Source organism: Acinonyx jubatus, chromosome A1 (assembly GCF_027475565.1).
Source record: "Acinonyx jubatus isolate Ajub_Pintada_27869175 chromosome A1, VMU_Ajub_asm_v1.0, whole genome shotgun sequence".
Lineage (NCBI taxonomy): Eukaryota > Metazoa > Chordata > Mammalia > Carnivora > Felidae > Acinonyx > Acinonyx jubatus.
Window position 1 is genome coordinate 83834362 of NC_069380.1, and position 22548 is coordinate 83856909.

General features: G+C 40.4%; 1 pseudogene; it reads right to left on the reverse strand.

The window, feature by feature from the left end:
• Window positions 1–8058: 8058 nt before the first annotated feature.
• LOC128314588 (olfactory receptor 2T27-like) lies at window positions 8059–10507 on the reverse strand (annotated as a pseudogene).
• Window positions 10508–22548: the final 12041 nt, after the last annotated feature.

The window sequence follows — 22548 nt, forward strand, 5'->3', positions numbered from 1 at the left end:
GTCCGACTTCAGCCAGGTCACGATCTCACGGTCCGTGAGTTCGAGCCCCGCGTCAGGCTCTGGGCTGATGGCTCAGAGCCTGGAGCCTGCTTCCGACTCTGTGTCTCCCTCTCTCTCTGCCCCTCCCCCGTTCATGCTCTGTCTCTCTCTGTCCCAAAAATAAATAAACGTTGAAAAAAAATTAGAAAAAAAATAATATGGCAAAACTGTCTGTGGGATGGGAGAGGGAGGATGGTTACATTATAATAAAAATGCCCCAAGATGTGGAATTTAAATCATTCAAGAGGAAAAAAAAAAATCGAATACAGAAACTGAAATTGTTTGGTTAGAATAATTAGAATTTAAGAGTAATTTCATTACAATATTCAGTGATGAGATTCTGTTTAATAGTGAGGATGTTAAACGGGTAAGGGGCGTTAAGGAATCTACTCCTGAGATCATTGTTGCATTATATGCTAACTAATCTGGATGTAAATTTTAAAAAATAAAAAATAAAAATAAAAAATAAAATCTGAAAAAAAATAGTGAGGATTCTGGTCATCTAATTGTTCATTTCAAAAGAAGAGGACAATAAGAGACCAGTATCAATTCAGTTATCTACAAAACGCAATTTTTATTTTAGTGAATCTTAAGTTTATATTAGAGTGTTAACAGTTTCCCCACCAAAGAAATTCCAATCTAAGAAGAGAGAAGAGTTGCTTTCCCATTCTACTTCACCCACCTCCTGCCCTGCTCTGTCACAAGTCTTTACTTAGTCATATTTTATCTTCTGAAGTGTCTTATTTCATTTATTTTTAGAACTGTAGGAAATGCAGTTGAACTAGATAACTTTATCTTCTCTTTTTAGACATTTATAGAGAAAGTTTTCCAATTAGATAAGAAATAAGTGGTTTCTGCCACATAGATTTGTTCTCCATGAAGGTATATTTTTGACAAGGCAATGGACTCTTTATGTCTTTTTTCCTAACTGCTTGGTTTACCAGAACTCTTTTAACAAATGATATCTGCTACAGTGAGCAAATGGATGAGAACTTTGCCTGAGGATTTTCTTTTCCCAGCCTTTCACATTTATTATCTTAAAAAAGAAGGCAATGTATTAAAGCCATTTGTTTCTGCAAAGAGGAAGAGGGCAATTACACACCTTTGTGTGAAGCCACTAGAACTTAAAGCAACTAAGAACTGTGGATCTCATTTCCTTTTTTCAGCTCAAGTCCCATCCAAGTGAACTCCTCCTGCTTCACCCCAGTGTGGAAGAGAGCTCTGCCATACTGAGCTTTTCCCAAACTATGGTACCACTTCACTGAAACAAATTGAAGAAGAATGGCTCTTTGAGTATACTTTTTGAAAGGGCGGGCCTACGCCAGCCGACTCCATCTTGTTCTGTGTCCTTCACCTTGACCACACCTCCTCCCCTTGAGTAACCCCCCCTCACCTGCCTAACAGGACTCGACCCTTCCCCAGGACCCTTCCCCAGCCAATCGGCTGAGGCCATAGCCATTACCTCACCAACTGCCCCCAGGTCCCAATAAAACCTTTGTCCTTTTGAAACTCGCTCTCTTTCCCTGGTATCTCACCGCTGCGTCGGTGCAGGTAGGGGATTGAGCTCGAGCTAGCTCGAATAAAGGCTCTTTGCTTTTGCATCGGACTCGGCTCCCTAGTGGTCTTTGGGGATCACGAATTCTGGGCATAACATTTGGGGGCTCGGCCCGGGATCCCACCCCGACCCGGAGAGCCTGACTGGCCACGGTTAGTGTCTGTTTGTTCTGTCTTTTCTGTGTGAGCTCATTTCTGGAATTCTGGTAGTGCCCGACGCGGTCTAAGTGGATGCACTGGAGGACCACGGGCCGGGAGTTTCGGAAGACGTTCCGATCTCCCTTCTGGAGGGACGTGGAATCCCCTCAAAGGTCTGAGACGAGGCGGGTCGCTCCCGCTGGTCGGCGTGAGGCCGTCGTCTTTGGAGGGACGTGGAATCCCCTCATCGGTTTTGGAGGGACGTGGAATCCCCTCATCGGTTTTGGAGGGACATGGAATCCCCTCAAAGGTCTAAGCTAGCTTGCAGTTTTGCTTCCATGGAGTTGGAAGACTTTCTAGGGGCCCTCTGTTTGTCTGTTTTTGTGTTTCTCTGTTTTGTTCTGTGGACTTGCTGGACGGACGTTATGGGACAGACTCAGACTACTCCTCTAAGTATTATGATTGATCACTTTAAGGATGTGAGGGGAAGAGCTAACAACCTCAGTGTGGAAGTCCGAAAGGGTCGGTTGCAGTTTTTTTGTTCTAGCGAGTGGCCAACTTTCAATGTCGGATGGCCACCCGAGGGGACCTTCGACCTCCCTACCATCCACCGAGTCAGGAGTATCATCTCTCGGCCTAAGGCGGGCCATCTTGATCAGCTCCCTTACATTATCACTTGGCAGGACCTTGTAGAAGACCCACCCTCTTGGCTTAAGCCCTTCCTAACCCTGCTCCCTCCGGAGCCAAAACCCATTCTTGCTTTGCAGGAGACAGAGAAGAGGAAAAGTCTTACCCAGCCTTCAGCACCCCTCTACCCTGTCCTACAGGGGGGTACTGAAGAAGAATTAATTTTTCCTCCCCCGTATAACCCCTCTAGGATGCCGGAAGAACACCATCCTCCCCCTCGGGGGGAGGCAGACGCTGTTCCGAGAGCGGGAGGCGGAAACGCTCCAGGGGGAAGCCCGCCCTTTACCAGACAAAGGGCTCAGAGGGGGCAATCCGCCTCCGCTGCCGACTCCACTATTCTGCCCCTGCGAGCCACCGGACCCCCAGACGCGGAGGGGAATCAGCCCCATCACTATTGGCCTTTCGCCACTAGTGACCTCTACAATTGGAAAGTTCAGAATCCTAAGTTTTCTGAGAAACCGGCAGGGCTTATTGATTTATTAGACTCTGTTCTTTTTACCCATCAGCCCACGTGGGATGATTGCCAGCAGCTTTTGCAGGTCCTGTTCACGACTGAAGAAAGAGAAAGAATCCTCAGTGGGGCCCGAAAACTAGTTCCAGGCGCAGACGGGAATCCCACCACCAACCAGGCTCAGATAGATGCCTCCTTCCCCTTAACTCGGCCCCAGTGGGATTTCAACACGGCAGAAGGTAAGGAGAGGCTCCGGGTCTACCGCCAGACTCTAATGGGGGGTCTCCGAATGGCTGCTAGAAAGCCAACCAATTTGGCCAAGGTAGGAAATGTACAACAGGGAAAAGATGAATCTCTGGCTGCCTTTTTAGAACGGATCATGGAGGCATTCCGTACCTATACCCCCATGGATCCAGAGGCTCCGGAAAGCAAGGCAGCTGTTCTCATGGCCTTTGTAAACCAATCGGCCATAGACATTAGGAGAAAATTACAGAAAATAGATAGACTAGGAGAAAAAAGTCTGCAGGACTTACTGGTGGTAGCCGAAAAGGTATATAATAACCGGGAGCCTCCTGAGGACAAGCAGGCTCGCGCCATGGCGGCTGCCAGCAGTAAGCAGACTCGAGACCTGGCCAGAATACTACTAGCTACCACTGCTGACTTCCCCGAGGAACGAGACCGCCGTCTCCGGCAGCTGGCAGACGACACAAGAAAAGGTAAAAGCACCAAGGGGGGGAAGCAGAGGCTGCAGAAGGATCAGTGCGCATACTGCAAGGAGATAGGGCATTGGGCCCGAGATTGTCCAAAAAGAGCTGGCGGGAAGGGAAGCAAGACTGATCGAGTAAAAGTCCTAGAGCTGGATGAACTAAGTGATTAGGGGAGTCAGGGTTTGGACCCTCTCCCCGAACCCAGGGTAACTCTTAAAGTGGAGGGGACTCCTATTGACTTCCTTGTCGACACCGGAGCACAACATTCGGTCCTCCGCACCCCACAAGGAAAACTAGCCAGCAAGAAGTCCTGGGTACAAGGGGCAACTGGTATGAGCCAGTATTCATGGACTACCCGAAGAACAGTAGATTTGGGAACGGGCCGGGTATCCCACTCCTTTATGGTAATACCAGAATGCCCCTACCCACTGTTAGGACGGGACTTACTAACCAAGATTGGAGCTCAGATAACTTTCAGACAAGGGGGGCCTCAGGTCACCGATGGCAAGGGCCACCCCATCCAGGTCCTGACCATGAAACTGGAGGATGAATACCTCCTCCACCAGGAGGCACTCCCGAAAGAGAATAATATAGACAGATGGCTACAAGAATTCCCCTCGGTTTGGGCAGAGATGGGGGGGATGGGACTAGCCGCTCACAGGACCCCAGTCCTGGTAGAGCTCAAGCCAGGAGAGAGTCCGGTAAGGATCAAACAATACCCCATGTCTCAGGAGGCCCGGAAGGGGATCCAGCCACACATCTGGAGACTACGAAGCCTAGGGGTACTAGTTCCTTGCCAGTCTGCCTGGAACACCCCCTTACTGCCGGTCAAAAAGCCTCACACAAATGACTACCGACTGGTACAAGACCTCCGAGAAGTAAATAAGAGGGTCGCGGACATACACCCAACTGTTCCCAACCCACATACTCTCTTGAGCTCCTTAGCGCCCTCCAGGGTCTGGTATACTGTACTAGATTTAAAGGACGCCTTCTTCAGTCTGCCGCTGGCACCCCAGAGCCAACCCTTGTTCGCCTTCGAGTGGCATGATCCGGAGGAGGGCTACAGTGGGCAACTCACTTGGACACGGCTACCTCAGGGATTCAAAAATTCACCCACCATCTTCGACGAGGCTCTACACGAGGACCTGGTATTTACAGACACCTTCTCTGGCTGGGTGGAGGCATACCCAAACAAGCATAAAACGGCTCAGACGGTGGCCAAGAAGCTACTAGAAGACATCTTACCCAGGTATGGTTTTCCTGCCATGGTAGGATCAGACAATGGACCAGCTTTTATCTCGCAGGTAACACAGGCAGTAGCCAAGGCGGTGGGGGCAAACTGCAAATTACATTGTGCTTATAGGCCCCAGAGCTCAGGACAGGTAGAAAGAATGAATAGAACCCTAAAAGAGACCCTTACCAAATTAACAATGGAGACTGGCGGGGACTGGGTGACTCTCCTACCGTACGCCCTTTACCGGGTTAGAAACACTCCTTACACTCTGGGTTTTACTCCCTACGAGATCATGTTTGGCAGGCCACCCCCTGTTATTCCCAGCCTTTGAGCTGAACTTATTGCTGAGTTTAAAGATCAAGAACTTTTTCTTTCCTTGAGCGGGCTCCAGAGGGCGCACGAGGACATTTGGCCGCACCTCCGTGCCATCTACGAGGCTGGCCCGATCCTGACACCTCATCAGTACAAGCCGGGAGACTGGGTCTACGTCAAGAGGCACCACCGAGAGACTCTTGAGCCGCGCTGGAAGGGACCCTACATCGTGGTGTTGACAACCCCCACCGCTCTCAAGGTAGACGGCATCGCGACCTGGGTCCATCACACCCACGCTCAGCCAGCGGACCCCTCCTCGATCCGGAAGGACGTTGTCACGCGATGGGCCATCAGTCGGGACCAACACAACCCGCTCAAGCTCAAGCTACAGCGCATTTGACCTACCTAATATTGGTAACTCTGTTAACTCTGCTTGTCATTGCTCATGCTGCCGGGAGTCCCCACACCCCCCAAAACATCACCTGGCAGATCATAGACACCAGCTCGGGGACAATACTTAATCAGACGTCCCAGAGCCACCCCAGGGACACTTGGTTCCCAGAACTTTGCGTAAACCTCCAAACTCTGTTCCCCTTGTCACCATAAATGCAGCCGGTCCCATGATTGGGTCCCTAAGCTACATGACAAGGGGGGAATGAAAGGGCGGGCCTACGCCAGCCGACTCCATCTTGTTCTGTGTCCTTCACCTTGACCACACCTCCTCCCCTTGAGTAACCCCCCCCTCACCTGCCTAACAGGACTCGACCCTTCCCCAGGACCCTTCCCCAGCCAATCGGCTGAGGCCATAGCCATTACCTCACCAACTGCCCCCAGGCCCCAATAAAACCTTTGTCCTTTTGAAACCCGCTCTCTTTCCCTGGTATCTCACCGCTGCGTCGGTGCAGGTAGGGAATTGAGCTCGAGCTAGCTCGAATAAAGGCTCTTTGCTTTTGCATCGGACTCGGCTCCCTAGTGGTCTTTGGGGATCACGAATTCTGGGCATAACACTTTTAACCATCTGAGTAGGGCATTTGTAAACCATTGCCTCTTTATTTAGTTTAATAGAATATTTATATTGGAAAGAAAAGTTAAGTGCAAGGAATTCAGATTTATTGTTAGAAATGCTTATAAATGACAGCTGATACCTGAATCAATGCTTATAGGCTAAAGCTCAATCACTACCAAAAATATTTTTGGTTTAGGGGTGCCTGGGTGGCTCAGTTAATAGAGCATATAACTCTTGGTCTCAAGGTTGTAATTTCTAGCCTTTCACTGGGTGCAGTAATTACTAAAAAATACTTCATGTTAAAAAACTCAAATTTAAATTTTAAAAAATCTTTAAAGAAAAGGTTTCTGGTTTATAATTCTCCCCCAATCCACCCTGCCCTATACTTCAGTTGGTACTTACATTTTTTTTCTTGGACAAATAATTTGCATTAATCATCTATATGAAGAATAGCCTAAAATGTTGTTACTTATCCATTTTGTAGATCAAAACATTTTTTCATGTAGCCCTCAATATATTTCAGATTTAAAAATGATTTATATTTTCCCCTAGATATTTAGGGATGATTTATACATATACATTATGATTTCCATATATATATATATACATATATATATATATACATATATGCATATACATATATGTGTGTGTGTGTGTGTGTGTGTGTGTGTGTGTGTATCTGTCCATATATCTATATATCATCAATATATCTATCTACCTATCTATCTAGATATATGGACATATACTTTCCTTTCTGGGTGTTAAATAACTGTCTAAGTTTACATTGTGATATTTCAGTCACTCAACAATGAGAATTAAAATGTGATGAATGTACTAGTAAATTATGAAATCCTTTAAGTTCAATTGCTGTCCATTTGGGTTCATACTGTCAGATATTAAGACAGGAATTCTTCCACGTTTATAGGTTCAGCTACATTCACTCTATTTCCCTTTCTGCTAAAATTTTAATATTTTATCCTTTGACATTACATGGCAGAAAGTCACTAGAAAGGTAAAACAAAAATAAATAAATAAATAAATAAATAAATAAATAAATTCCAGTAATAGAAGCCTGTAAATAACTATTTCCATCAAGTCTATATAATTATGTAATTTTACAAATAAAGAGTTAAAACTAAAAAAAAAGTCCTAATATTTTTGATAATACAGATTATTTTTGATAATAAGGACAATTCTATAAAATAATTGAAATTTTAAGTGAAAAAATATTTAAAATAGACTAATATAATTGGATTTTTGTTTAGGTTTATTATCTAACCCCTTCATTTAAAAGATTAAAAATCAAGAACTCAATTTAATTCTTATCTTCACTTACAGATCTTTGGAAAATGAAACATCCCTAGACTTTCAGCGGTGGTTGGCCTCTTTCAAGGACTGAAATTGGTATACATTCCCTTTGTAGTTGAATGAAGGATTGCTAATTCAATTACTTTTCTTGGTGAAATTTCATCATCATTAACATCATTACCTCCATCACCTTACATACCAGCATTCCAACTACATTATCATCATATTTACTACCACTATCATCACCACCCTCACCATCAATCATCAACTGGGAGTGCCTAACTCCTGCTGGCCCATAATCTGAGGGTGTGGGCCAAACATTGTCAAAGAAACATAAGATAGATAGATAGATAGATAGATAGATAGATATAGAGACACATGTAGATATATACAGATATCTATCTATATAGATAAATCTCTCTCCATCTCTGTATCTACCTATGTCTATCTACATATACAGAGAGAGAGAGAGAGAGAGAGAGAGAGAGAATCCATACAGCCAGTGGTCCCATTGCAATTTTAATTATGAAAAGACCAGAACTAAAACCTGAACATCTAAGAAGGCCTGATTTAGACGGAAGTGAAAATAGGTAGTGATTGATATTCATCTTATATTTGTGGTCTAATTTGATGTTAGGCAGTATTCCAACACTTTTATCAGAGCACTCACCACCTCTTCGCTCCTCAGACTGTGTATGAGAGGGTTCATCATGGGGGTGAGGATGCAACCAAGCATAAAGAGAAACTGGTCCAGCTTGGGACTGTGATAAGTATTAGGCCTCATGTAGACGAGCATGGCTGGCCAAAGTAGAGGCTTACCACAGTAAAGTGGGAGGAACAGGTGGCCAGGGCTTTATTTCTGCCCTCCAGGGAGTTCATGCTGAGGATAACAAGGAAGATGAGAGTATAAGAAAACAGGATAAAGGACAAGGGAATGAGGAGCATCATAACGGTTGTCATCACTACACCCTTCTTATAGGCAGAGATGTGCTCACAGTCCAATTTTAGAATGGCCATGACTTCACAGAGGAAATGGGAAACCTCTCTGGAACCACAGATGGGGAAATAGAATAAACTGTGTGTGCAAATGATGTAATGTAAAGACACCCACATACAGGAGATAATAGCCATCTGCAGATATACTTTCTGGCTTATTATCAGGGTATATCTCAGAAGGTTACAAATTGTCACATACTGGCCAAAGCACATGAGGGTAATAAGGATACACTCAGCAATTACTAGAGTCCAGAAGAAAGATCTGAGTTTCACAGGCAACCTGTGAGATGTTTCTCTTCCCTGAGAAGTCAGTTGCTGTCTTGAGTATAGTGCAGGAGATTAATGTCAGGTCCATGAGAGCAATTTAGCTGAGCAGAAAATATATGTGTGTGTGGAGATGAGAATCCACCCAGATGAGGAAAATAAGGATGACATTTGTGGTGAGAGTCACAGTATAGATCATAAGGATGGCAGAGACAAGGACATTGACATATTTTATACCAGGGAATAGGCTCAAGAGCATAAAATCATATTTGAAGACTAATTTATTTTATCCAAGTCTTTGTCTTGTTAGAAGTGATCAACCCTGGGAACAAACCAGATTTGGAGACATCACAAAGAGTTATTGGATTCTGTTCCCCAGACGCTTTCCTTTATAACCCTTATCAGCATCAGTAGGCTGTGATATTTCTGCAACTGACAGCAATTTAGCCAATTTCATGGCTAAATAACCTATCTAATGCCTCCAGTTATCTTCTTTATTCACAGAATAAATTTCCCGAATCTTGTATAGTTAATTTCCAGACTTCATCTAGTAATGGTAGCTCATATCCATTACTACCACCTCCCCTCACTTCTATGTCATTTCTCAGAGACCCCATTCCCATCTCCCTTCTTATACTCTCTCACTGCCATACTTTAACCTTTGAGAAGTATATTACATTTGTTCCATCCTCACCAAATCACAGTTTCCATCCTAATATGTTCTTATCACTATGCTAAATCTTAGAAAGACAAGGATGAATAAAGTATGATTTCTGATGCTAAAGACCTTTAACTTTATTGAAGAAGATATCAGGAACATGTGGAGAAATTAGACAGATGTTATAATGGAAGAATATAGATGATACACTGTACAATGGAGATGGAAAGTAACCTTCATTTTAAAAGGCTAGAGGATTTGCATGATGGAAATCTAACTTCACATAAACTTTTTTATCTTTTTTAACAAAACTACAACCAAAAACTAAACCATCATATCTGTGGGCATTTAGAAAGAGATAGTGTCTTAGAGGGACACCTGGGTGGCTCATTTGATTAAGGATCTGAGTCTTGATTTCAGCTTAGGTCATGATATACAGTTACGAGATCAAGTCCTGCATTGAACCTCACTTTGGTTTCCATGCTGGGCATGGGGTTGCTCAAGATTCTCTCTCTCGCTTCCCCTTTTCCCTTCCCCCACTTAATCATTCTCTCTCTCTCTGTCTCTCAAAAAAAAAAGTGTGTCTCAGAGAAAAGTTGTGTAGCTTGTCCAAGCTCTTATTATTACTAAATGTTGAAGAGAAATCCCAGAAGTTTTTCCAATTATCCTCCACCATTAGATCTTTATTAAGTATATTTACTAGAGTTATTATTAAATAAAGCCTTGTATTGTTCTTCATTTAATTTTTTTAATGCTTACTTATTTTTGAGAGCGAGAAAGGGCAAAAATGGGGGAGGGCAGGGAGAGAGGAAAACACAGAATCCAAAGCCAGCTCCAGTCTCTGAGGTGTCTACATGGAGCCCAACGTGGGGCTCGAACTCACAAGCCCCGAGATCATGGCTTAAGCCAAAGTTGGAAGCTTAACCGACTGAGCCACCCAGGCGCCCCTGTGTTTTATTTATTAGGATAGTGGTAGCTGTTGCAATAAATAATCTTTCATTTCTCAGTGACTTAATAGAATTGTATTTCTTGTCAGATGAATTAAAAAATAGGCTTTGCTGTTAGGCACTTGACTCTTTTGAATGACATTTCACATACCCAGGCTCCTGGCATCTTGTCACTCACCATCTTCAATACTGACTTCTAAAGTCATTGTCCTCATCTGTATCAAACATCCAGCAGGCAGGGTATGAAAATGTTAATAAGCCAAGCCTGAAAGTGCTGCATGAGCTTTCCCCTGATATTTGAGTCCAGTCACATAGCAACATGTCACTGCAGGGGAGGCTGAGAAGTATATTTAGCTCAGTGCACAGGGGAAAAGAGCACATAGATTTGGTAAACACCTGCCAGTTCCTGTTAAATCTAAATTACTTTGCATAAAGCATATAAACTGGTTCACAGCAGGGATAATGTTTTTGCATTCCTTTACCACTCTACTTGAAATATGGTGGTACCATCGGTATTTGTTGAATTGAACATACCTGCTACTCAGGAGAGCTGTTCCTCATTCCCCTTCCATAATTTTATTCTTGGCCTTTCAAAATAGAAGTGATCTTTTTTTGGAGACTATATTAGTTTATCTACTGCTGTACAATAATTATCTCAAGATAGTAAAAACATGTATTGCCTCACAGATCTTCCCAACAGGAATCTGAGTGAAACTTAAGCTGGGTACCTCTACCCAAATATTTCCAACAAGATTGTAATCAAAGTGCTGTCTTGTGCTATAGTTTCATCTGAATTCTTAACTGTGGGAGGATCTGCTTCCAATTTCACTTGGGTGTTACCAGCAACATTCAGTTCAGTCCTCCTGGGCTGATGGCTTCAATTTATTGCTGGCTGTTGTTGGGAGCTTCCCTCGCTTTCTTGATTTTCCATGGGGTATCTCATAACATGGTAGTAGGCTTCCTTCAAGAAAGATGGGAGGGAGGAGAAAGGGAGTGAGAGCAAGATGGAAGTCACAGTCTTTTTGTAACCTAATATCAGAAGTAATAGGTGATAAGATCCATCCCTTGCTCAAGAGGAGAATACACAAGGTCATGAATCCTGGCCAACAGGGATTGTTGGTGCTGGATTGTTGCCTATCACGACATTCTCCAAGTTCATAGTATTTTTGTCAAAACTTTGAATTTTAGAGTTAGAAGGTGTCTTAGAAAAATCCACTTTACACTTATCCCCAGTAATTTTTTTTCTCCCTGTTATTTTAATGATGAAGAAATCACAGTTTCAAAAATGGAAAAGGTTAGCTCCAGAACATTCAACTAGTTAAAAATGAAGGAACTATACCCAGGTCCACTATTATTTTGACTTTCTTGACTCCTTGAAGAACTTTACTCTAAATTATTCCTTGAGTTATTTTTAACTTATTTTCTATGATTCTTTTACTTCTAGAATCCTTAGAGGACAACTAAACATGCTGTAAATGTGTAAATTCACTCTCACGAATAAGAACTATGAAGACCTGTCTAGAAAACCAGTCATATAACCAAATTTAATGTTTCAATTATTAACCTGTTATAGTTTATATGAGGATTTTTTATCATCTAGACTGTACCGTAAATATGAATGTATTCAGTTTTATATATTTATATATTTCATATATGCATAATTAAAAAAAATTGATACTCACATGCAGCCCTTAAGCCTTGAATGAAGACTTGCAAATACATGTGTCATATTTTGGGGCATTTCTGTGTCTTGACAGATTGTTTTGATAACTATACTTTTTTTATAATTGTCAGTCAAATGAATAATTTCTGTTGGTCAATGGCATATGACCAGCAGAGCCAGATTAGAAGATTCAGTCATGATGGTTGCATTTTATGGTAGATTCTGCTACTTTATTTAAACCTGAGTTAATGGCCTGCTATGCACCTTTTCTTTTTCTGGGTCTTAATCCTTGTATTGGCACATGTGTAGATGCAGACCTTTGTTTTTCACAGCTCTCAGACAAAAACAAATTAGTAAATAGACATTACTCAGGGTAGAATGTGCTAACCTTTAGAGTTTCTGATGCGTTCATGTGTCAGTGAATTTTTTGGATGATGATGTGACAGGGGATGTTCATCCTGAGATCTGTCCCATTTCAAACATTGTCTTGTTGGTGAATTACTTTCTTTGAATTTTGGAAGGGCTTGGTGTCCTCTTGCTCTAACAGTTTGTCCCTTATTAAACACCTCCCAGCAAATGATATAATAGATTCAAGCCTTATGATTTAACAGGCTGTCCTCTATGAGGACAGGAAATATTTCCACAGGAAATAAAGTTGAGAGTCAAAGACACAGATCTCTGTTGTGCCTGGGTAGCTCAAGTTGGTTGAGTGTCTGACTCTTGATTTGGGCTCAGGTCATGATCTCACAGTTTGTGGGAGTAAGCCCCACATTGGGTTATATGCTGGCAGTGTGGAACCTGCTTTGGATTCTCTTTCTCCTTCTCTTTCTCTGTTCCTCTCCCACTTGCACATGCACACTTTGTTCTTTCATTCTCTCTCAAAATAAATAAAGAAACATTTTTATTTTAAAGGACAGATTTCTGAAGAATTCACTGTTGACCTCAGGAACCAACTTGGAGAAGCAGAGTGTGGAAACATTTTTGGTACACATCCACACATAAAAGAAAATCAGCTTCCTTCTGTCCAGTCTCTCTTACTCATTTGCTAATTCTTCTTTATCCACACACTTATTGAACTTCATTCCATATATCAAATAAAGTCACATGTTTAAATTCCAAAAAATATTTCAGACTTCTTTTTCTCTCATTTAAAAGTGTAATCTTCCACTCACCATTCCTCTCTATTTCCTTTTCTTAGCTAGCCATCAACTCTATTGCAATCTATTTCTATACTTCTGTAAGGGAAAAACAATCAAATTATTTTACATTGAGTTTCTCCCTTTTCATTGGAAAATCAAATCCTAATTTCCCTGACGGTCACAAGACAAAGAAAAAACATATTTGCACAGAAATTTTGTCAGTGGCATAAAAGGATATGAGCTTTGTTATTTCCAAATTATTGGTTAATAATGATTGATGGCCCATGTGTGTTTGTTTCTACAGTGTTACAAACCATGCAGAAACACAATTCACAGCTACTTCTGAGGGGTTTTACTTTTTTATAATTAAGGATTATACCTTTTATCACTTCTAGGAAATTTCTTCATCACTTTCAAGTTAATTCATCACTAGGAAAAGGAAGATATGGTTTGCTTCTTTTCTCTGGTTTGAAGGCAATCATTTTAATAGCCAACTGCACATAATACAAACAAATCTTGTCAAACTTAATCTGAAACTCTGGATTCATTTGTGAAATATTTGATATGCTAATGAAAAGAATATGTCTTTGACATCACTAAAATGAAACTGTTTATGACATATGTTAAATGTAACCAGTGTAAATGTTATGTCATAAAGGAGACCATTTTCCTTATTTTTTTCTTATCTTATTTTTCTAGTTTAATCTATGAATACGTTGAAAACCTATGTATTTATTTGTTTTTGCCAATTTTCTTGGGCTAATCCATTCAGTAGGACAAAACTGACCATCTATCCTGTCATCTGTACAAGAAAACCTAGAAATTGTGAAGTGGGGACTTTATGCTTAAAATGTTCTCCTTGGCTTTGGATTTCAACCAGGTATTGGTAATACTCCTTTCTGTGTACAGTTTTCTGCAATGACAAGAATCATCACCTGGCCTTTTTATGTTCCCTTTTCCCAAAAGGCTCACTCATAGCAGACTCATAGCCCTCCCTGGGTTGTAGAACTTTCTGTCAGCATGACTGCTTGTTCTGACTCTGTCTTAAATGAGTTATGTATATAAACTGTTATGGGTATGTTACTGAGATTTGCATGGCTCATCTTTGAGACTGAAAAAGCAAATTTTATTTATTCTGGAATTTAGAGCTGAAAAACCCAATTTCACTTACTTTGTGTCACTTAATCATCAAAAGCGCAATGTGAGGTGGAGACTATGCATTATCATTTCAACCTTTGGACAGTGAAAATGGTATTTTAAGATCACACAGTTACTAAGATTCAGGGTTTTGACCCATGTCCTCTTCTCCAGATTCCAGAAGGCATTGCCTTCTAAGAACTCTTGTTGGATTTTGTGCCATTTAGAAAGTAACCAATAAAAAGATGAAACTTCCTACCTGCCTTTTACCTAACTCTTCTAAACCCCAGGAGATAGCATAAGTAGTAAAATATTAGTTTCTCAAAGATGGTTTACCAGATTCATGTTGGAAAGATTGTGTGTGTGTATGTGAATGCACATGAACATGCGTATAAGTATAACCATTATCAAGATTCATATAGTTTACTTCATAAATATTTTCAGTTAGAGCCACATTCAGATGTGTAGTAGGTTAACACTAATACCTATGAAAGAGACTCAAGGGATTAGTGATAATCCTGAGCTTCTAGTGGTGAGTTAACCAGACATTGTAAATCTTTAATTTTTTTAACATTTATTCATTTTTGAGAGACAGAGAGAGACAAAGCATGAGCAGGAAAGGGGCAGAGAGAGGGAGACACAAAATCTGAAGTAGGCTCCAGGCTCTCAGCTGTCAGCACAGAGCCCAATGCAGGGCTGGAACTCACAAACTGTGAGATCATGATATGAGCTGAAGTCGGACGTTCAACTGACTGAACAACCCAGGCGCCCCATAAATCTTATCACATATAATATGATTTTCCTGGCATAAATGAAAACGTGACACAGGTAGAAAGTATAAGGCATTCATATCCTTCTACTTGGAGGAGATGATTTAGTTCCAATCCTTAACAAGAATGTCACACAAGTTTTGTTTTGAGGTTTAACTGAGTTGATCTATCAATTTCAGCTATCCTCTGGATATTCCCCCATTCTGTTTGTTGTGGGTAAAATAACACCAGTAATAACAGCTAACATTCATAGAGTCTTTTGTAAGTACCCATCATTCTACTAAGTTCTCTCTGTGTTTTATCTAATTGCACCCTCATAATCTTCACAACAGCTGCTTTAGATCATCATCAATGGCCATCACAACTTCTATGAATTTACACCAGTTTTTATTCTTACCAAAAGTCCTCTCTCTGAATCCTAGCCAATACCTATTGCTTCTTATGTTGTTAATTTTAGCCATTCTGACTGGTGTGAGATGTTACCACAATGTAGCTTTGATTTGTATTTCCTTCATGATGAGCAATGTTGAGCACTTTTCTGTGTGTATCTTAGCAATCTGTTTCTTCTTTGAAAAAAAATGTCTATTCATGACTTCTGCTAATTTTTAACTGGATTATTTGTTTTTTGGGGTGTTCATTTTTCTACACTCTTTTTATCTTTTGATTTTCTTCTGTTTCATAGATGTTTCTCCATCCCCTCACTCTGTTAGGTTTATTGCTAGGTATCTTATGGTTTTGGTGTATTTGTAAATGGGATTGTTTCCTTGACTTCTCCTTCTGCTGCTTCCTTATTGGTGTAGAAAAGTGGAACACATTTCTTTCCGTTGATTTCATTTTGTGTGACTTTATTGAATTTGTGTATCAGTTCTAGCAACTTTCTGGTGGACTCTTTTTTTTTTTGGCTTTTCAAAATAGAATATCATGCCATCTGTAAATAATGAAAGTTTGACTTCTAACTTGCCAATTTGGATGCCTTTTATTTCTTTTTCATGTCTAATTGCTGAGGGAAAGACTTCCAGTACTATGTTAAATAACAGTAGTAAGAGTGGACATTCCTGTCTTGCTCCTAACTGTGGAGAAAAAGCTTTCAATTTTTCCTTATTAAGGACAATATTTTCTGGCAGTCTTTCTTTATGTGGCTCTTATTATGTTGAGGTATGTTCCCTCTCTCTCCCTACTTTATTTTTTTTTTTTATCAAGAATGGATGTTGCACTTTGTCTAAAAATTTTCTGCACATATAGAGATGATCATAAAGTTCTCATCCTCTCTTTTTTAAAAGTGGTGTAGTACCTTGATTGATATGTAAATATTGAACCACTTTTTCACCCCAGGAATAGTTCCCACTTGATCATGATGAATGATTCTTTTAATGTACTGTTTTGTTTGGTTTGCTAGTATTTTGATGAGAAGTTTTGCACCCATGTTAATGAAGGATACTAGCCTGTAGTTCTCTTCGTTAGTGGAATCTTTTTCTGGTTTGGAATCAGGGCAATACTGGCCTCATAGAATGAATTTGAAAGGTTTTCTTCCACTTCAGTTTTTTTTTTAATTCTTTAAGAAGAATAGGTATTAACAATTTTTCAACTGTTTGGTAAAATTTCCCTGTGAGCCACCAGTCCCTGGATTTTGTTTGTTGGGAAATTTTTGAATACGAATTCAATTTCTTTGCTGGCTGTTGGTCTTTTCGTGTTTTCTATGTCTTCCTGTCTCAGTTTTATAGTTCATAGGATTCTAGGAATGTATCCATCTATTCCAGATTATCTGATGTTTGGAATGTAAATTGTTATAATATTCTCATAAATGCTTGCATTTCTGTGGTATTAATTGTTATTTCTCCTATCTAATTTGTGTTATTTGGGTCCTTTTTCTTTTCTTTTCATTAAGTCATGCTAGGGGGGGTATCGATTTTATTAAATTTTTCAGGGGCGCCTTGGTGGCTCAGTTGGTTAAGCATCCAATTTGGCTCAGGTCATGATCTCACCGTCCATAGGTTTGAGCCCTGTGTCAGGATCTGTGTTGACAGCTCAGAACCTGGAGCCTGCTTCAGATTCTGTGTCTTTCTCTATCTCTGCCCCTCCCCTGCTCAGGCTCTGTTTCTGTCTCTCTCTCAAAAATAAATAGAAAGTTAAAAAAGTTAAAAAAAAATTTTTTTCATAGAACCAGCTCCTTGGTTTATTGATCTGTTATACTGTTTGTTTATTTTGTATATCATTAGTTCTGCTCTAATATTTATTTCCCCCCTACTTCTGCTGTTTAGGTTTCATTTGCTGCTAGTTTTCTGAGTTCTTTAAATGTAAGATTAAGTAGTTTATTTGAGATTTTTCTTACTTCTTAAGGTAGGTCTGTATTGCTATACACTTCAGTCTTAAGACTGCTTTTGATGAATCCCAAAGATATTGGACAATCATGTTTTCATTTTCATTTGCTTCCATGTATTTTTAAATTTCTTCTTTAATTTCCTGTTTGACCAATTCATTCTTTAGTGGCATGTTGTTTAACCTCCATGTATCTGTGGCCTTCCTAATTTTTTTCTTGTGGCGGATTTCAAGTTTCAGAGTATTATGGTCAGAAAGTATGCATGGTATGTTTGCAATCTTTTTGTACTTTTTGATACCTGGCTTGTGACCTAGTATGTGATCTATTCTGGAGAATGTCCCATGGCACTTGAAAAGAATGTGTATTATGCTGCTTTGGGATGAAAATGTTGAATATTAAGTCCATATGGTCCACTGTCATTCAAAGCCATTGTTTCCTTGTTGATTTTCTGCTTAGATGATCTATACGTTGATGTAAGTGGGTTAATAAGTGTTAATGTCCCCTACTATTATTGCATTATTATTAATGAATTCCTTTGTTTGTCATTAATTGTTTTATATATTTGATTTCCCAAAAACTGGGAGCACACATATTTGAAATTATTACATATTATTTTTTAGGAGAGACCACTTTTTAATGATATAGTGCCTTTCTTCATTTCTTCTTACAGTCTTTGGCTTAAAATCTAATTTGTCTGGTATAAACATTCCTACTTTGGCTTTCTATTGATGTTCTTCTGCTTGATAGATGTTTCTCCATCCCCTCACTTTCAATTTGCTGGTGTCTTTAGGTATAAAATGAGTGTCTTATAGGTATAATATAGATGGGTATTTTTTCTTATCCATTCTGACACCCTATGTCTTTTCATTGGTGTGTTTCATTCATTTAAATTTAGAATAATAACTGATAGATATATATCTAGTGTCATTATGACTTGTTTTGTTATTGTTTCTAGAGATTTTCTCTGTTTCTTTTTCATTTTTGTCACTTTTGATCTTTCTTTTCCACTCAATGAGTTCCTTTTCATTTCTTGCAGGCTGGTTTAGTGGTCACCATCTCCTTCAGTTTTTGTTTGCCTAGAAACTTGCTATCTCTCCTTCTATTATGAATGATAATCTTTCTGGATGGAGTCTACATGAATGAAGATTTTCCCATTCAGTTCACTGAATATATCATGCCACTCCCTTCTGGCTTGTCATGCTTCTGTGGAGAGATCTGTAACTAATCTTATGGGACTTACCTTGTAAATTAGAGACTTCTTTTGTCTTGCCAGTTTTAGGATTTTTCTTTATCACTATATATGTGAAATGTAACTACAATACGTCTTGGTGTTGGCCTGTTTTTGTCGATCTTGATGAGAGTTCTCTGTGTCTACTGGATCTGGATTTCTGTTTCCCTCCCCAGATTCGGGATGTTTTCAACTGTTATTTCCTCAAATAAACCTCTGCTCCCTTTTCCCTCTCTTTTTCTTCTGGGAGTCCTATGATATGAATGCTATGCTTGGTGGAGTAACTGAGTTCCCTAAATCTACCCTCATAACCCACCATTCTTCTTTCTCTCTTTTTTCAGATTCATTATTTTCTGCTTGATAGATGTTTCCATCTTCTGTATCACTTATTTGTCTTCTTTGTCCATCCTTGTGCTTATTTACATCCAGTCTGTTTTGAATCTCAATTATTGTATTTTTCATTTCTGTCTGGATGTTTTTTAGGTCTTTTATCTCTGCAGTTAGGGTCCCCTGGTGCCTTCCATATTTTTCTCAAGCCCCCCTGGTTTCCTTATGATTTTGCTTTAAATTCTCCATCAGGCATTTTACTTATATTTTTTCAATTGATTTCTGGCCATGACTCTTTCTTGTTCTTTTCTTTTGGGATGAATTCTTCTGTTTCAGCATTGTGTCTAAGTCTCCAAGTCTCTGTCTTCTCTGTGTTAGGAAAGCCTGTTATGTTTACTGCTCCCGACAGTAATGGCCTTATGTAGAAGAGATCTTACAATATTCAGAACCTGTTGCTTCAGTGAGTGTTTCTGATGTGTGCTGCATGCACCCTGGAGCTGTGTTTTGCCTGCTCTCTCAGGTCAGTCGTCTGCAGAGTTTCTCCTTGCCTGCAGTGTGAGCAGTGTTTGGATCTTGGCCAGAATGTGTTGACTTTTAACTTGGTGTGTCCATGGTCTGCTTTGGAAATGAGACATGATGCTACTTCCACTAGAACTCAAAGCTTGCAAAACTGTTTTATCAGTAGATGCAGTGCATAAGGAGGTTTGTGCTGGTCTTTGGAAGGGGCCCACTACACTAGTCTATAAGCACACTTGCTCCAGAAAAGTAGTACCAGCAGAACACAGTGGGGTGGGAATTGGTGTAAGCAGGATACACAGGTGGTGCTGCTGTGATGTATATTGAAGTTAATTTATACTGAGTGCCAGGAGTTCATTATAAACTAAACTCCCAGCCAGCTCCTTTGTCCCAAGAGAGGAGACTCTGTGCTTGTTGCTCTGTGGGAAGCACTCCTAGAAGAGCAAAAATATTCCCCTCATATACTCTAGGCATTTCAGATCACTGTTTTCACACTGTCTGTCACTGTGTTGCTTGCCAGAGTAGAGCAGCACAGTGAACTTTGGGCTCTATCACAGACAAACCAGCTGACTTAGAACTATAAAATTCAGTAACATGCTGTGGTGGGTACCTGAGCTGGTCTTTAGGGGGAAGGTCTTGCTATGCTGGGACTGATACAGGTTTTCCCCAGAAGGACAGCTGTAACAAAGCACAGGGACATGGGATTTGGAGCAAAGCAGGCGGAACATCTAGTATCCAGGTTAGCCAGCCTCAGCAGGTGTCTCTCTCCCTATGCTGAGGGATGAGAGAGGGAAATGTCACTCTCCAGTTCTTTTGTCCCTAGACAGGCAATGCCACCTCTTGCGGGAGTTCTCCAAGTATGAACAGACTTTCCCTCTGATCCTTAGCTGATCTTCAGATACTATCATCTACCCCAGGGTTGATTGTCTACCTTCTTTCCAGGAGTATGGTGTGCTGTCAGGTCTCTAGCCCAGCCAAACCTGGGGACTTCTAAAATTTAACTCTTTGAGCCCCACTGGTTGAAAAACTCACAAAGATCAGCCCCTCACATTTCCTCAGCCAATGGCTTTGGGGAAGTGTTCTTTTTGTGTGTATCCTTGGGCACTCTACTCTCCCTCCCCTTTCTCCATGACCAGGGTGTCTTTGAGGGACAAAGAAGCCTAGAGTCTTCCTACTTCACCATCACCCTAGCACCCCTCAGTCCTTGTGTTAAAGCCTAGTTTTTCAACCAGTGGGGCTCAAAGACTGAAAGTATCGCTACTCTGGCTTTATTTTGACATCCATTTGCTTGTAATTAGTTCTCCACCCCCTCACTTTCAATCTGCAAGTGCCTGTAAGTCTGAAATGAGTCCCTTGTGGGCAGCATATAGATGGACTTTGTCTTTTATCCATTCTGACACCCTATGTCTTTTGTTAGGAGGGTTTAGTCTATTTATATTCAAAGTAACTATTGATAGAATTATTTTTCATTTTATTTCTTATCTTGTCACGATTTGCAAAGATTTCTTCTGATCATCTTGTCTTTGTCACTTTTGGTCTCTTCTTTCCTCTCAAAGGGTCCCTTTTAATATTCCTTGTAGGCCTGTTTAGTGGTCATGAATTCATTTATGTTTTGTTTGTCTGGGAAGTTATCTTCCCTTCCATTCTAAATGAAAGCTTTGCTAAAAAGAGTACTCTTGGTTACAGATTTTTCCCATTTATCATTTTGAATATATCATGACACTCCCTTCTTGCTTGCCAAGTATCTGTTGAGAAATCTACAGATAGCATTATGGGTCTTTCCTTCCATGTTAAGGACTTCTTTTGTCTCACTGCTGTGTTTTTTTTTTTTGTTGTTGTTGTTGTTGTTTTGTTTTGTTTTTTAGTTTACTTTTATTTATTTTCAGAGAGATAGAAAAATCAAGCGGGGGAGAGGCAGAGAGAGGGAGAGAGCACAGGCCAAGCAGGCTCTGTGCTGTCTGTACAGAGCCCAATGTGGAGCTCGAAATCATGAACCATGAGATCATGACCTGAGCATAAATCAAGAGTCAGACATTGAACCAACTGGGCCATCCAGGCACCCCTGTCTTGCTGTTTTAAAGATTTTTTTTCTTTATCACTATATTTAAAAATCTAATTACATGTCATTATGTTGCCCTGCTGTGTTGATTTTGATGGGAGTTCTCTGTGCCTCCTGGATATGGATGTCTGTTTCCTTCCCCAGATTAGGGAAGTTTTCAGCTTTCATTTTCTCAAATAAATTTTTTGCACCCCTTTCTCTCTCTTCTGGGAATCCTATAATACAGACATTATTATATTATAAGGAGTCATTGAGTTCTCTAAATCTATTCGGATTTTGCATAATTCTTCTTTCTCTCTTTTGTCCAACTAATTATTTTCCATCGTTTTGGCCTTTATGTCATTAATTCATTTCCCTGGTTCTTCTAGTCCGCTGTTCATTGCTTGAAACCTTTTTCTAGTCTCATTTATTGCATTCTTCAGTTTAAGAACTGAAAAAAGATTGATCCTTTTTTAACTTTTATTTTTGTGGTATGGATCTCCCTGAGCATTCTATTCTTTACTGAAGCCCAGTGAGTATACTTATGATTGTTTTTTAAACTCCATCAGATATATTATTTATATATGTTTCACTTAGATCTCTGGCTGTGGCCTTCTCTTGTTTTTCCATTTGGGATTAATTCCTCTGTCTTGTTATTTTGTCTAACTCTCTGCCTTCTTCTTTGTATTAGAAAATCCAGTTATATTTCCTGCACTGAAAGTAATGTCTCTGTGAAGAAGAAGTATGTAGTGTGTAGGCACTGATGTTTCAGGGAGTTTCTGTGATGTGTGATCCATACCCTCTGCTGTTGTGCTTTGACTGCACTGACCTACATGCTAATTATCTGCAGAGGCTCTCCTTGCCTGCTGTGGGCAGTGTTTCATCCTTGGTCAGAATGTGACAGGTTTTAACTAGGTGTGCTCTCATCTGCTGGTGAAATAAGACCTGATACTACTATGAGCACTAAGGCCTGAAGAACTCTCTGGCTCAGAGATATGGTGTGGGCAGAGGTTTGTTCTGGTTCTCTCTGGCACCTTGAAGAGGTGCCCGCTGCACTGGGGCAAGTTTGACTGAGAAGAGCAGTCTCACCACAGCACAAGGGTGTAGGACTT